The following is a 15,597-nucleotide window of genomic DNA, read 5'->3' as shown; positions in this document are numbered from 1 at the left end:
TGAACATCTCTAAAATATAGATAAGATTATTGTTTCAGTGAAACCAATAAGAAATCTACAAACGATTTCACAGTGTTTAGAATTTTGCTAAAACACTTATACTGAAATTAATACTATTAAAAATGGTTTCCTGAGAAAACCATTATTTTATCAGGAAAATAAACCAAAATAAAGTTTTAAAACAGTTACAATAGAAACTACTAGAAAAAATACTCTTCTACCTTACTACATAAGTCCTCTTTCTGTATAAAAATTATTTTGTCTTAATTACCAAAAGATCCACTAATTTTTTTTTACATTTTACTGTTTAAATCTCTTCTTCCATGTTGTACAAAATAGGAGAGAATGCAATAATCACCTTTTTTTTTTTTTTTTAAATAAATAATTGTAAAGTTTCCCAATCGTAATTTGATTGACTTGATTTTAAAGTCTAATTTAATTATCAGCCATCATGGTTCGCTACCAGGTGAACTGTTTGGTAAGTGTGCTTCCATAATCAGACGAATTTCCATTGTTTTTCAAAATGATCTCTGAATTTCCTGTAATTATAATTCATGACTTTGCAACAGTTGTAGAATTTTCTAAGGTATTTTATCTAAGTTACACAGACAATCTGATTTAATTTAAAATTGACTTACATCAAGGAATTCTGCTTTCATTTTTATTTTTTCATAAAAACATGCATTTTATGAGAGGGAAGCCCAACTGGACTTATCCGTAGTTAGATGAATGAAAATTTCTTCTAGCTTCATAAGTACAAAACAGGATGCCTGATCTCCACTTTTAAAAATATTTTTTGAGATATGCTTTAAGTGCATATCCCTAAAATGTATTTTTAAAATAGGATAGCGAGTGATGATGATACCACCCATTAGAGAGGAGAGATGCACAAGGAAGATCAATGGGCAAGCTTAACGCTTGTTAAATTTATGTAAGCTGTTGCCTGTTGTATTTGGGAGGTACTTCTGTTAAATTCAGATGCACATAATAAAGTGGAGGAGTACAGGACGGCTTACAATTATGTACAAGTCTGGGCCATCTAATTAAACCAAGATGTCCATATGAAGAATGGTTGCCGTAATCTAAGGCAATATTTCAAAGTCTTATAACACAGAAGTTTAAAAGTTTAGTCTAAAAGTTTCTCAAGTTAGAAAAGTATGGTTGAAAACAAGTTGAGTTTTTATGATTTTTATGGACGATTTGTAATGCTATGTGCTATGGAAACCCTTGCTGAAAAGCAGAGCTATCAGAAGAGGTAGAGCAGTTGGAACAATGCCACCATAAGGTGCTCCCTGAATGGAGCCTCTCTGTGCAGCAGGAGAAATGGCAGCTTTCTCTTTTTCTCTGATTTGACAGTCAGAAACCATCAAGTAATGGCAATGCCAAAATCCAAAGAAAGAGTTCGTAAACCATTGTAGTTGCATTTCTGGTAGGAGAATACTACTCTGGTAGTATTCAGCTGTTACTCTTTTCACTTCCCTGACACTTCTTCCCTTTGACAGAACACTGTGCAAATCAAAAGATACACGTGAGGCAGAAAAGAAATATTGAGCATAAAGAGGTTTAGATTTATTTTCTCAGATCACTGGTTGATGGTTCAAGTCATTATTTATACGTGAATACTAAAAGAGCCAGACTCTATTGCAGCTAGTCAAGCCCTATTTGGAAGGGCAACACAAACGCATGAGCTGGGACCATTCTAAAAATCACCAATGTTTTAGATACAAATCACCATATGTTATAGATACAATTTTGCCCAGAGCCAAAGAAGACTAAGGACTTTCAATAAAATGCAAGCCTTGCTTTAATATCTTCCCTGATTTATTTTTTTTAAATGTATTGAATTACCAGACTAATGAAGTCCCAGTTCTTCTGGGTTCACAGTGCATAATGCTGAAGAAGTCTCAAGTTTTTTGAGTTTACTCCCTAGAGAGTAATTCAGAATCTCACTTTTTAAAGACAAAGCTATCCAAGGGAAATGCCTGAACAGATTCACAGCTATCCCACAGAGCTGCTTTGAATTCGGGAGTTCCCAAGACAGTTAGCCTGCTAACAACTCTTACTTTTTTTTTTTTTTTAATATACAATGTCTTAATCAAGATATATTTACTTTCCTATCTATATTTATACACATTTTCAGAAAACTTATGCTAGAAAATTGCCATAGTTATGCATTCAAATCTGAAAATTCTTCTGTGCAGAACCATCACTCTATGTGTCATTAAATACTAAAATACTATGCCATCTTCCTGAAATCTCAAGCTTTTGTTAAAGCTGATATTTTCATAAACAAATATACAATGACTGATATTAATATACTGACATTCAGTGCACAAAACAAGTACTGTTTTCAACATTGACAGCATCTTCGCATACATAAGGAATATTGGGAAGTCAAAGAAAAACTTGTTTCTGGAATATTAACATCAAAACTTGTTTCTGGAATATTAACATCAATACAGTTACTTGCCTCAATATATATACACCTGAGTCTAACCTAGTAAAGTCCTACTGTTTTGTTTTGTTTTTTATATATAACTTAAAATGATTCAATCATTTTGACATGAAAAAGACATATTTATGAGCACTCCATCTTTATGAGAGAGAGGAACGATCAAACTGCAACCAAATTTGGTATGTTTCCTATTCTAGCAAAACAGGGATATGAATCTCAAGATTTACGATATAGTCAGATAGATATGTAAGTAGGTAATCATTGCATTTGATACACCTCTGGTAGCTGAGCTTCTGAATTTGAAGATTTGCTAACTGGTAACAAGCCCTAAGATTCTTGTCTTTATTCTCTTCGTCAAAATTTGAAACCATATACTACTTATGATATGCTAGTCTTCACCAACAGGTACATTTGAGCTCTTTGGACATTCAGGAACTGCTTTTTTTTTTTTTTTTTTGCTCAGGAAGTGCAAAATACAGAAAAAATACTTTCTACATTTCTCCATTAAATGAAGTTACTTTCTTCAGTGAGAAAAACAAGTAGAATTCAGAGGAATTTCCTGAAGGCTCTTACATGAAATAAAACTTGAGTCTCAAAAGCAGATAAATCTAAATGAAACCTGAAAATATCATAATTAAAACAAATGAAAGAAGGTATTTCTTTGCATTTTCTGTAGCTAAGGTGTGTGGAGCCTTGTGAATACCAAAAACATAGATATCAAAAAGGGACACAAAATATCCACTGTGGATTATTAAATTTAAAAAATTGCAAAAAAAAATGCAACTAAATATCTTAATGTTGGGGAAATATTCAGGAGAAGAGATTCTTGCCCTCTTGCTATAGACAATCTGAGTAAGTGGTATCAGAGGTGGAATACTGGGTTAGATAAAATGTCTACCTGATCCAACACATACGCTTTTTTCCTCAGTATGTCCTCTTACTCAACATAACAACTTAGTTTCTATCTTTCTGGAACAGTAGGAAGCTGGAACACTTTTCTGTGTGTGATGAACACAGTGGTTTTCCTGTCTGCCATAACGCAAACCCACACTAAGACAATAGAATACATGGAAGAAAAAAGTAGGAGAGACAAACGTTTCCCCAGACTTAAAAAAAAAAAAATGAAATAGATAATTGTCAGCATAATGGAAGTTCAGCTGGACAGTAAGGAACGAAATGCAATGCCAAGCAACATGAATTATCAGTCCAGTATTTCAGGAGATATGGAATTTATTGCAACAAAAAGCTCCAAATAAAGATCACTACTAGCCTTGTCCAACTGAGAAAAAAACTGAAAGAAAAAAAAAAAAAAGAGTGAAATTGAACGTTAAAGGCAAGTAAGGGAAACTGCAACTTGGTGTCTGCAGCACAGAGAAGATGCATTTCGTGTTAATCTTCCATTCTTTTATATACATCAGTATCAATCACTTTGTGTTGCAAGTGATCCAAGAATTATTTTATTGATCAATTTTTGTGGCAAAAGTTTGTAAAGGATTGTGGAGAGAAACCTTAGGATCAATGAATTTGTCTACATAATGATATACCAATAAACATGATATAAATCCCTGTAGTTAACAAAGTCAATCATCAATTTGAATGTTCACTTCAACAGTGAACATTCACAGCAGAGCTTTATTGAAAGGTAAGAATAATTGATTTTGACAACCAGATGCATCAGCACAATTAACCAATTATTAAGGGATCTATATTCATCGGTTATACTACCTAAATTTAATATTTTGAAGATTTCCCCAAGCAGGAATGACTATTTTTTTGTACACAGGAATTATCCTTTTTGCACAACAACCCAGAATATGAATTGCAAAAAGAAATTACTTAAAATTAGTTGTTCATGTGCATCCATCCCTCTAAATCCAAAGAGCTTCTTCAGTAGAGTTAGTTGTGTTTTTCAGTAGCGTCTATTACATATATACGTCCTTTTCTCAGGGCACAGTGAGAATGGCAATTCCAAGTGCCTTACAGCCAGCACAGTACAGGTGTAATACACCCGGCAGATCTCCCTGCTACGAAAAAGGAAGTTACTCTAAAGCAAAAAAGATGTGGGACTTTTTTTTCCCCTGCCTATGTTGTTACAACTAATGCTTACCAGCAAGTACTTTGGGTCCTACAAGTCACAGACACTACAACAGAAGGTACTAAGAAACTAATTTGAGTATTGATACACACACCATACCTGGGATTTTCTACTGATGTTGCCGGTTTGCAATTTATGCAAGAATCATGCAGCTACTCCATAAATCTCTAGCACTGCAATTCTTTTAAAGGACACTGCAAGCATCTGAGCCTGCTTAAACAAACTATAACATGAGTCAGGGAACTTATGCTGTTGATATTATATACTGATCTAATACGTATTTTAATGGTCTCTGAGTTGAAATAGGTCTTCCACTGTATCTGATACAAAACACAACTAACAAACATTGCTCAGAGTTGCTGAAACGAATATTTCTTCTGAAATACTTTTTTTTTTTTTTAAACAAACATAGTATGAATTTGTGCTTTATAATGCTTGGATGGCATCTTAGAAAATAAAACTCTGAAGTATATACATACACTGACAGGAAAGTGAAATATCGTATTTTTGAATAATGTGTTAGAGACCATTTGGAATAAATTAATTACACTTCCACTAATGAGTACAGTGTAAAAAGTTTTCTGATGGATTGCATTTATCTTACCTGGAAACTAAATAAAGAATATTGATGCCAGGTAGCTTTTCACTGATAACATAGCAGTTCAAATGGAAGTTCCAACAGTTTTGAAAAAAAGCAAGTTTAATACTTGTAAGGACTTGAGTGGAGAATTAATATGGGAATAATGCATTAAGCTCTTGGAGAAAAAACAGGTGAATACCAAGCTACTAATACTATAAACAAAATAAAATTAATGAGTTTATGCACAGACATGTCTGCTTTAATACTATGTTTCAAAATAAATAGTATTTAGCACTTCTGGGTCATAATTCTAAAAGGCAATCAAACTGAAAAGGATTTTTGTTTCTTTATCATATGCAGACTTTTCTATGTATGGAATACTCTGAAACTCCTCATAATAAACTTTGGCACAGAAACCAAACAGCAGTTATACTAAACACAGTCATAGAATAATCTCAGAATACTCTAAGATAATTTAATGTTGATGCATCCAAAAATCTATGATTAAAATGGTGCAGAAGAGCTGAGGAAAACTAAAATGAAAAAAAAATAATGAAGTATTAGAAATAATTATGTATGTCCTGCTTCCTCTTCAGTGCCCTGGAAATGAAGCAAAGGGATAAATCTCCAGAGGTCAATGCGTTAGAAAAGCAGCTAGTATTATCCTCATGTTTTGTTTTTTTTTCTTCTATTCAAGTGCCAAAGGAAAAATATTTTCTTTTGTCTTTTGTAGTGATGAGCTCTGCCCTACAGACTTTCTAAAAACTTGCGTCAGAATCAATTGCTTCCACAATGATTCAACGTAAAGTGAAAATTTTTCTGCTCCAGCATTCTTCTCACAGCTATAGAGATTCAATAAATTTATTTAGTTTGTGGTACATATTTCGTGGGATCTTAGCTGAGATAGGGCAGATTGGTCCTTATAGTAAGGGCTAATCTAGAGCCACGATTAAAGATGAAGGTCACTGTTTGCACTGATTTTAGATTGAGAAATGGATAAATCATAATTTAAAAGTCAAGAGGTGTGAAACAAGCAAAGACCATACTGGAGTACATAGAAAAAAAACTAAACAAACCAACTTATTTTCAATTTTTCAAAAGGAAAAAAAAAAACAGATCTCGTGCTGCTTCCCACCAATGTGTCTTCTTCCTGATGGTAGAGCAGAGAATCAGAAACCTACATACAGTCTATGTTATCATGACCTACTTCAACTGACAGACCTTTGGAGAATCAAGGTGTGATTAAAACACCATGAGAAAGAACCCTAAGATTTGAACAGGTCTCACAGCTGATGAAGTATTTTTAGTCCTATCATTATCTGCAATTAAGAAACCCCGATTACAAGGAAAAAAATGCGTATTGTGGAGTCACATTTTTTCAAAGACAAGAAGTAACTCTTCTGAAATTCTTTTTCTAATACTTTCAATGAAACAAGTTATTTCATCAGGCCTACCAGGAGCTATATTTAAAGAAATCTTGAAAAAGCTGTCATTCAGAACACAAAGCGTTAAATATCTTTCTCATATCTATCACATATTTGAAAAACTTGCCACTGCTCTACTGAATAGAATTTTATCCTAATAATGCTCTTCAATAATTAAAAAAAATTGTTCTGGATAAGAGACAAATACAGTTTTCATATTGAAAGAATTAAGAATGGGAGAACTTTGTCTAGAGCTACTTCAATTTCAAGATCAGTCATGATTACAAAGGTTCAAATGCAGTATTCATCTTTAGAAAGCAACTGAATAATTCCTGTTTTCACATAGGAAAACTAGAATTTTGTAGTGCTTATATACATTTGACATGTACACCTTAAGTATGGGCAAACTCAAGGGACACGCAGGAGACTGTGTCTTCTATGATCTTGAACATATGAATATTGAGATATGAGATCAGACTTTTGGAAATTCTACTCAATATCTCCTGGGGAAAAAAAAAAAAAAAAAAAAAAAAGTGCTCAGAAGGACATTGAGGAATTGGTAGCTTCTAAGAAGATAAAGAAAATGAACTGATTGAGATGGGATCTTCACAATGCCTGATGCCAGGAGTTTCAGTACCAATTTGCTGGCACCAATTTGATATTCCACTTAAGTCAAAGTCCTTTTCTTTCTTGATATCATGGAAAGACATTGGAATCAAAGCACTGAACTGGAAGTACGAGCATAACGCCTTCTGGTAGTAGGGGTCAGTGGTTCCACCAGTGGTGTCAAAAATACAACTTCAGAAGGCACAGGAACAAATTAGTGCACCCACAGAAATGAAAAATAAGTAATTAAAGTGAGCAGAGCACAAGTGAAAGCTCACAAAATAAACTGAGTAAGTAACACTGCTGTTGCAGACAATATGAATGACAACAGACAATAAAACAAAAATGAAGAGCAGACATCTTCCATAGTTAGCATCAAAAGCAAAAGTGTACCTTTAAGAGATTTTATTACAAGTGAATTGGAAACAATTATTATAGTATATAAGGTCAGTATATCTAGTATTGATTCAAGAGGATTTCATTTGATCTGGTTCTGAATGCTAATGGAAAAAAACATCAATCATTCAAAGACCAGAAAAGTTAAAAAGTGAATCTTTTAGACAGCTATGCAGGTGGTAGCAAAATATTTCTATATCACAAGAGATAAAAACTTCTGTTTTAAAAATATTTTTGCTTCAAAACCAACATTTGTGTTTTATGGAAAATAATACGAAAACAAAAAATACAAAATTATTAATTGGAGCAGGATTATATAGCCTAAAACAATAACACTGAATTTAGACTCCTGGCGATAGATTCTTCCATGTGGAAAGATTTTATTTCAGGAAAAATAAAAGCTACTTATTTTAAATAAAATCCATCTATAAATATGATGAAATGTAAGTTGATATAAGCATAAAAAATATTTTGAAATTAGAAAGAATTAAGAATTCCTCCAATACTACATCCTCCTCCATACCTTAAGACTGTATGCTTTATCTAAAAAGAGAGTTGATGATTTCATTATTGGTTTCTGCACAACATAGTTTTAGACTGTTAAACTCAAACTTATTTTCCTATTATGCATAATTAACTTTTCCTCTAAATCATCACACTTTGATTATATATACCTTTCAATATTTTTAAAGCATGTTACAACAGAGAGCTTCTCTTTCAGTGATATTCTGGAAAAGATGGAACTGCATGGAATACCCATTTATTTATTTCATTATGACCAGTTAACGCTTTATAAATATTCTCCTTTTTCTTACACACTTATGGATGGACAATTCTGCATCACTAGAGGAAAAGGCTAACTACTCACAGGAAGGTAATTAGATACATACTTTTTGTCATTAGAAAAAGTAATATTTTTATATTAATGGAAAGCAGATGAAGAAAATAAATACCAAATCTCCTTATTCAGATACTAACACAAAAACCAAACACTTTCTATTGCACAGACAGAAACAAAGAGAAAGGTATCAAAGTATCAATAAACAGTAATACTGAACAGAATACCTGTTACCTACACATTTCCCATACTGATAATTTATGTCTCTAAAGTGGCAGAAGCATGCGAATAAAGATTCATGAGATAATTATTCAAGTTTTTCATTAAACTCATTGGAAATCTAAAAATATTTTGTTGCTTCATTAAATGAAATGTGCAAATTGTAGTAGATTTAATAGAATAATGTATTTCATTTTGACAAGCCCTCTTGCTTACCACAGAAATATTAGCACTCAATTCTGGCTTTGCAAATACAACTATTTACATTTCAGAGTACACTGCATAGTTAAAAGAGTCACCTTTCAGCCTTTGCAACCAGAATCTTTTGTAATTCTTTTAAAAACAGATACTACTAACTCATCCTCCCTCGATGACAATTAATACTGACATTTTCTTCTAAAGAGATGTTTGAAATGAGGGTTTGTAGATCCATATTTTGCCTAATGTTAGTCACCTACTTTGGTCCACTGACAACCAATTTGGCTTCAGTGAACTTCACCACAGCGATGATGCACATGACTGACACCCAGTGGTCTTCTTGGCTGAAATTTCTTTTAAACAAACCTGTATCCGGACATTTAAACATCCATCTTAAAAGCTGAGCTTTTGTATTTTTATTTTTGAAGTTCCTCTTGGACCTTCCATACAGATACATAGCTAGTCACTGTTTCTCATGGAATTCTGAAATCCAGCAGCTGATGGAGAAATGCTGGTCTTCCTACTTTGACTATTTTTATAAGCAATATTCAGATAATAATTAAAATTAGATTTAAATCTGCTTTTTAAAGCTCTAAGTGAAATCTTTATACAAAGTTTACTGAAAATAAATATCTTTTCTTCAATTGAGAAAACCTCACTCTCACTTCAAAAGCAAGCAGAAAAGAATCCTGTAATTCCGATCTGACTTTTAGCAGGTTTTTATGTAAGAGAGAATGCATCTTCATGCATCTCTTCTCCAATTAGAATAAAACTTCTTAAAATTTTGAGAAACATAGGCTGGAGAATGTTCTCTGAACAAAACCAAACATACAATAAAAAACTGAACAAAACCTATTTTTAATGGACATAAAGTAACTAGTTTTAATACAAACACTGTCATCTTTCTTCATAAAAACATCAGAAGTATCTGGTACACTTAAGTATTAATGAAGTTAAATATTAAACGCAGAATATGACTATAATGTTACACCAAATGTTCAGTTATCTGGTTAGAACAGGTCTGTATTGTAGATAAAACAGATCAATAAGAGCGTAGGAAAGATGAGTATTATATGTCCTAAGCAAGTATCTATAACATGTACAGACATGGCTCTGTATCAGTGCAATATTGTGGTTATCTGTACAATTATGTTTGTGCCTCAGGCTCTCTCTACCATATTAAAATCTTGCTGAGTGGAAGCCTGAGAAATCATTACTCTACCCTACAGAGTCCTTTGCACAAGTTCCTTGCTTATGAAACCTTTTATCCCCTGAGATTACCAGTTTTTTCTTTTACTTGTCCTCCTTATGATGAAACCTGAGATCTCCCTTATCATGGAGAACTTAACTGTTTAAAACCTACAGACAGGCTCAAATTATAGAGAACAAGTGAGGCAATACACACAGATCAATCACAGAAAAGCAGTAAGAAGTATAAAGTGCCTTTAGACAGAACTACGTTTTATTTAATGAACATTTACCCAAGGAACAAGACATCAGATGAATTCTACTTTTTTGATGCCCAGCCAACAAGTTATGAATGAAGTTGCTGTATGCTGGAGGTCCTGCCTGCCTTGAAGGCCGCTGTGGGAGGATTTGATTTCTAGAAACAAACTAAGGATACAGAAAATAGCTTGACAGCAGCACCGATGGGAAAGATTTAGGGGCATTGGTTGATGAAAGATTCAACATAAGTCAGCAATGTGTTTCTTCAGCCAAGGCCAACTGTATCTTGGGCTGCATAAGAGAAGAATGACCAGCAGGTTGAAGGACGTCATTCTTTCCCTCTATTCCACTTTTGAGACCCCACCTGGAGTGCTGTGCCCAGTCCTGTAATCTCCAACACAAGGAGGACATCTATCTGTTTGTAGCAGGTCCAGAGGAGGGTCATAAAGATAGAGGGCTAGAGCACCTCCCTTATGAGGACAGGCTGGCAGAGCTGGGGCTCTTCAGCCTGGAGAAGAAAAGGCTCCAAGAAGACCTTATAGCAGCAGTACCTGAAGGTGACCTACACAAAAGCTGGGGAGGAAATTTTTATAGGAGCAGGTAGCAAGAGGATGAGGGAAAATGGTTTTAAACTGGAAGAGGGAAGATTTAGACTAGATATTAGAAAGAAATTTTTTACTGTGAGAGTGGTGAGACATTGGAACAGGTTGCACAGAGAGGCTGTGGATGCCCCCTCCCTGGAAGCACTCAAGGCCAGGCTGGATGGGCTTTGAGCAACCTGGTCTAGAGGGAGGTGTCTCTGCCTATAGCAGAGGGTTGAAACTTGATCTTAAAGGTTCCTTCCAACCCAATCCATTCTGTTTCTGTAAAAAAGGGCCCAATTCAAAGAAGGGTCAATGCACTAAAGCGTATCTGTGCACACATTGCCCACAATATTGTGCAAATGTAGACAAAATTCATGAGAATTTGCCTACTCAGTATCATCAGATTTCAGGCAGAGCACAGTCAAGCTCCAAGAAATCTTCCAAACTCTTTTGACATTGGCCACAGCACGTAGGGCTGACATTTACTGGAGAAGTAGAGTCCAACATCAGAAAACAACTGCTAAAGCCTAGAAGATTACAACTTCTGCTGGCTGTTCTGTCTGGCATATATCACAATTTAAATGAAGCCTCAGAGAACCCAAACTTCAAATCATAAATGGTGTCATAAAATCTAATGCAATGACAGTACAAAATGGAATTATAACAATGTTTATATTAATTGCCACATTGCATGCAAAATATTTACATGAAATTGTGAGAGAATTAATAATGAGTGTTCTTTATTGAACACTCATTTTAAAATCAGCAAAACCTCAAGAAAAATAATAGTTCACACATTCACACATTCTACTAAAGATATATCCTTCGCAAGTTTTCAAATCAGACTAATACTTTTACATTAACTGCCATAAACAAGCAAGGACAATTGTAGAAAATTTCTTAAATTAGGTATAACAATTTTTTGTCGTTAAAGTTTTGCAAAACCTTACCAGCTCAATCGATTTGTGAAGTCTGGCATTTTCTGTATATAACAGGAAACACGGATATAATATGTTCTAAACAAGTAGCTACAGTACACATACAAAACAGTCCATATTTTCATTCATGTACATATTTTCACAAACAGTTCAGAGGCTATTTATATAATGGGATATATTTATTATTTTCCTCTGTATAGTATGTATTATAATTTTACTTATATATATATATAAGTAAATATATATATTATATATATATTATATTACATATTATATATATAATATATATAAGTAAGTATATATAATTTTACTTATATATATATATATATACACTTTGTAAATATATGATCAATAGTGCAACTGTCATTTGACTTAGGGATGTAGTTAAATGGAATAAGGAAATAGCATTAGCTTCAAACTGTTTTTTCTGATACCCAGCTCTGAGCTTTTCTGCAGTTGTTTTGTCTTCTAGCAACATTCCTTTCAGAATTGTCATTTTCAACAACAATGGTACAGTACCTGTTCTACATAAAATCAGTACTGCAGTCTAATTGGCTCATTCTACTCTCAAATGAAGTCAACATAACTGAGGGCACAAGTATGGCTATGAAGAATAAACTACATTCTTGTGTTTTGGATAAGCCAAAATTGAGCTTTACAAATATCAGACTAAAAGCACAAACCTGTATGCTCTACAAGTAATCTCAGAACCAAAGCTACTTTCAAATAAAGCTTCATCAGAAATACCTTCTAAAAGTACTTTTACCCTTGTCTATGTATGAATGTACAGTACCTTATGGTGAAAAATTTTATCTCTCAGTATTGTGACAGTACAGCCATTACATGAATGAGCAAAGTAAAGGGAGCCAAACACAATGCCATTTCCTCTTCAGCTACCAAATCTCAATAATAACAACAAATGTTCTTAAAAAACAGGAAAGGAGGGAGATAAGGATTAGAATGTATGTGTAGATTACAAAACCTGAATAACTTCAGTGATCAGGAAGAAGTATTTTTTTCTGTCTTTGATGTACATATCTGCAACATGAATGCTCCAAGCAGTAAGTCCCCATATCCACAGTCATCACAGAAGCAATAGCTGAGTTCAGGAAAAAGAATCGCTATCTCATGCTGCATTCACTTTGAGTCTTCCTCAGTATTGCTGAAGTGGTTCATGAGGATATAGATAGAGGTTCAGAAGACACAAAGAACAGAGGTGCTTTTCAGCAAAGCACTGATACAGCTTAGTTCTGATGATTGGATTCTAGTAAAAGCAAAAGGCTGTATTTAGATTATTTCACAAGACACCTTGACATATCTCATTTTCAGCTCATATTTTCATGCAAATGGCCACCTTAGCATCAGCAACTAATATGTACTATTTTGCATGCCATCTTAAGAATTTAGTGTTTCTACTATAAAGAATTATCTAGATGTCAAAGTGGAAAACACTCATAGTTCTACAGGTCTGACCCATGGAAACAGAAACACTGACTGTGACCTAAGTGAAAGTCAGGAAAGACCACAAAGTAAAGCACAGAACTGCAACACTAGGAAAAACATCAATGGCAGCAGAGTCAAAAGGATCTGAAGTTTTCACCCATTTGTTCTTCATAAGGTACATATCACACGTGATTCTACTTCAAGCAAGTGATAGACATCACTGGTTTTGGAAGAACCATTTCTCTCACATAGCAAAGGAAAAGATTTTACTGCAGTGTTTTCTAGTACTATCATAAAAACGGGGATAGACATTCACACCATAACAAATGTGAATGCTTTTATCTGTGGGTTCAAGCTCAAGATAGTCAAGTTAGTCTCAGTGTTTCCAGCTATCCAAAGCTCTTCCTTTTTTAGGATAGCTTAAACTGTTTCTATTTCTTATAGGATCAAAGCAAGCATAAGCCATGTGTCTGTTCTGTTCACAAACCCAATAATATTCACTGATGTGTTAACGCACCTGGTTACCCTTGTACAGAAAGTGCTCGTGTTCTCCCCCTTGGATAAAAGACTAATCATCAAAATGCAAAACTGTTCAAGACCACAGTGCACTTCTTTCAAATTCTGGTTTTAATGGTAAACAGTCAAATCCTCATGGCATGTAAGAGAGGAGGTCTCAATACAGTGCATTATCTGTAATAACCATATAGTAATAGGTTTCCCATGGTTGACCACCTACCAGCTGATGCCAGAGAAAGACATGGTCTTTGGACATCTTACAGACTGATCCTTATAACCAGAGTTGAAACAGAATACAGTGCACACAGTGTAATGTGCCACAAAGATGCCAACAGCCAGCCTACGTGAGAGGTGAGGCTGTCAGGCATTATAAAATGTAAGAGAAAGAGAATCTGACGCTAGATTAAACACTCTTGAAATACAAACACAGGGTTGTTGGCAAATGTGCATGCAAGGCAGATGACCTTCTGGATTCAAAGAGGGATTTTCTATGAGCCAAGCAGCAACCTGAATGAGCATATCAGCCCTTGAGGACAACTTGCTGTTCTGACTCCCATGACTGTAGTATTTGAAAGAACAAAAGATAGGGTACTGCCTTCTGTGTAACTCTCATCCAGATTTTCAAGAATAGCTTTAAGTCAGTTAAAAGTATCCAATCTTTATAAATGACATGAAAGCAAAATGCTATTTTTAAAAAGTGTCAGATAAGAAACCTGAAGTATGTAAACACAGCACTAAAAGTGCATTAAAAAAAAGGCTACTGAAGAAGTAAACAGAAGATCTGTGAGCAAACCAATATCATAGAAAAATCTCTGGCAATCAGATGTACACTCTCACTGTCTGCGCTCTTGTGACAGAAATGGCAACAAGCCACTCTATCCTACAGTCCCATGATAAGCATGAAATGCTGGGGCATGAAATTAAAACTTTGACTTCTGTCATGGCAGAACCCTGTGTTTTTTCATATTTAGAACAACTGTTACAATTTCCAACACTATTATCTGAAATATAATGTACTCTCTGACATACTTTAAATAACACTACAAACAGCCAAAGAAAAGCGTTATAAAACTAAGAGATGAACTAAAATTGTTACAACTGTTATCTGCAGATAGCACTTTTAGACACATGGGATACTATGTATTTGACATAGAGAACATGATATCTAACTATGCAGACACATAAGAAAAATGTGTTATATTTGATATTCATATCATATCAAAAATGATATGACAAAAATGCTAATGAAATTATAACCTGTCTTTTCATTCTTTTCAGTACAACTGAAACAGGAGCTGCTTAATGACTTATTCCTCACATGCCCTTCAAAGCCCACTAATTTATTCTAGTGCTGTCTGCATTACCTAATGAAGATGATAACCTTAGCTTCTCTATCTTCAAATTCTTTTCTGCCGCTGCCTAGTATTTTAAATTAAATTGCATTGAAATTACACCCATTGTTTTTGCCCTGCAACCCAGAGTTCATTTCAGTTCACTTTATGTATCCCATCCTCAGGGAAAGGACAGCAGCTATTTGGAGTTCACAGAGTATGTTGTCTTTGAAAATCTATACACTTGGGAGATCATTAGATATCTGGAAATTAATACATTGTTTAGTATTGTGTCGCAAAAATCCCCACATGCTTTTTGTCCCCAGTTATTTTCCAGTAACACCTGACTAAAATAGCTACCATAGAGGAAAAGGGAGTACTGAGAAGAGAAATGTCTAAGAGCCATATACCTGTAGAACACCACTGCAAGCAAAAAATATCACTACCTCCCAGAAGTCCCTCTTCTTTTGGAAGACCAAATATCATCTAAAACCACTTGCAAAACAGAAGGGTAGCACTTTCTGGAAT

At 34.3% G+C, this 15,597-nt stretch overlaps 1 protein-coding gene across 1 annotated transcript in view; it reads right to left on the bottom strand.

Moving 5' to 3' along the window:
• Window positions 1-15,597, bottom strand: part of CCDC178 (coiled-coil domain containing 178) — a 183,651-nt gene that overhangs the window by 52,485 nt on the left and 115,569 nt on the right. The gene's annotated exons all lie outside the window — the stretch shown is intronic.

This window comes from Lagopus muta, chromosome 3, assembly GCF_023343835.1.
Source record: "Lagopus muta isolate bLagMut1 chromosome 3, bLagMut1 primary, whole genome shotgun sequence".
NCBI classification, from domain to species: Eukaryota; Metazoa; Chordata; class Aves; order Galliformes; family Phasianidae; genus Lagopus; species Lagopus muta.
This window is presented reverse-complemented; position numbering and strand designations above follow the sequence as displayed.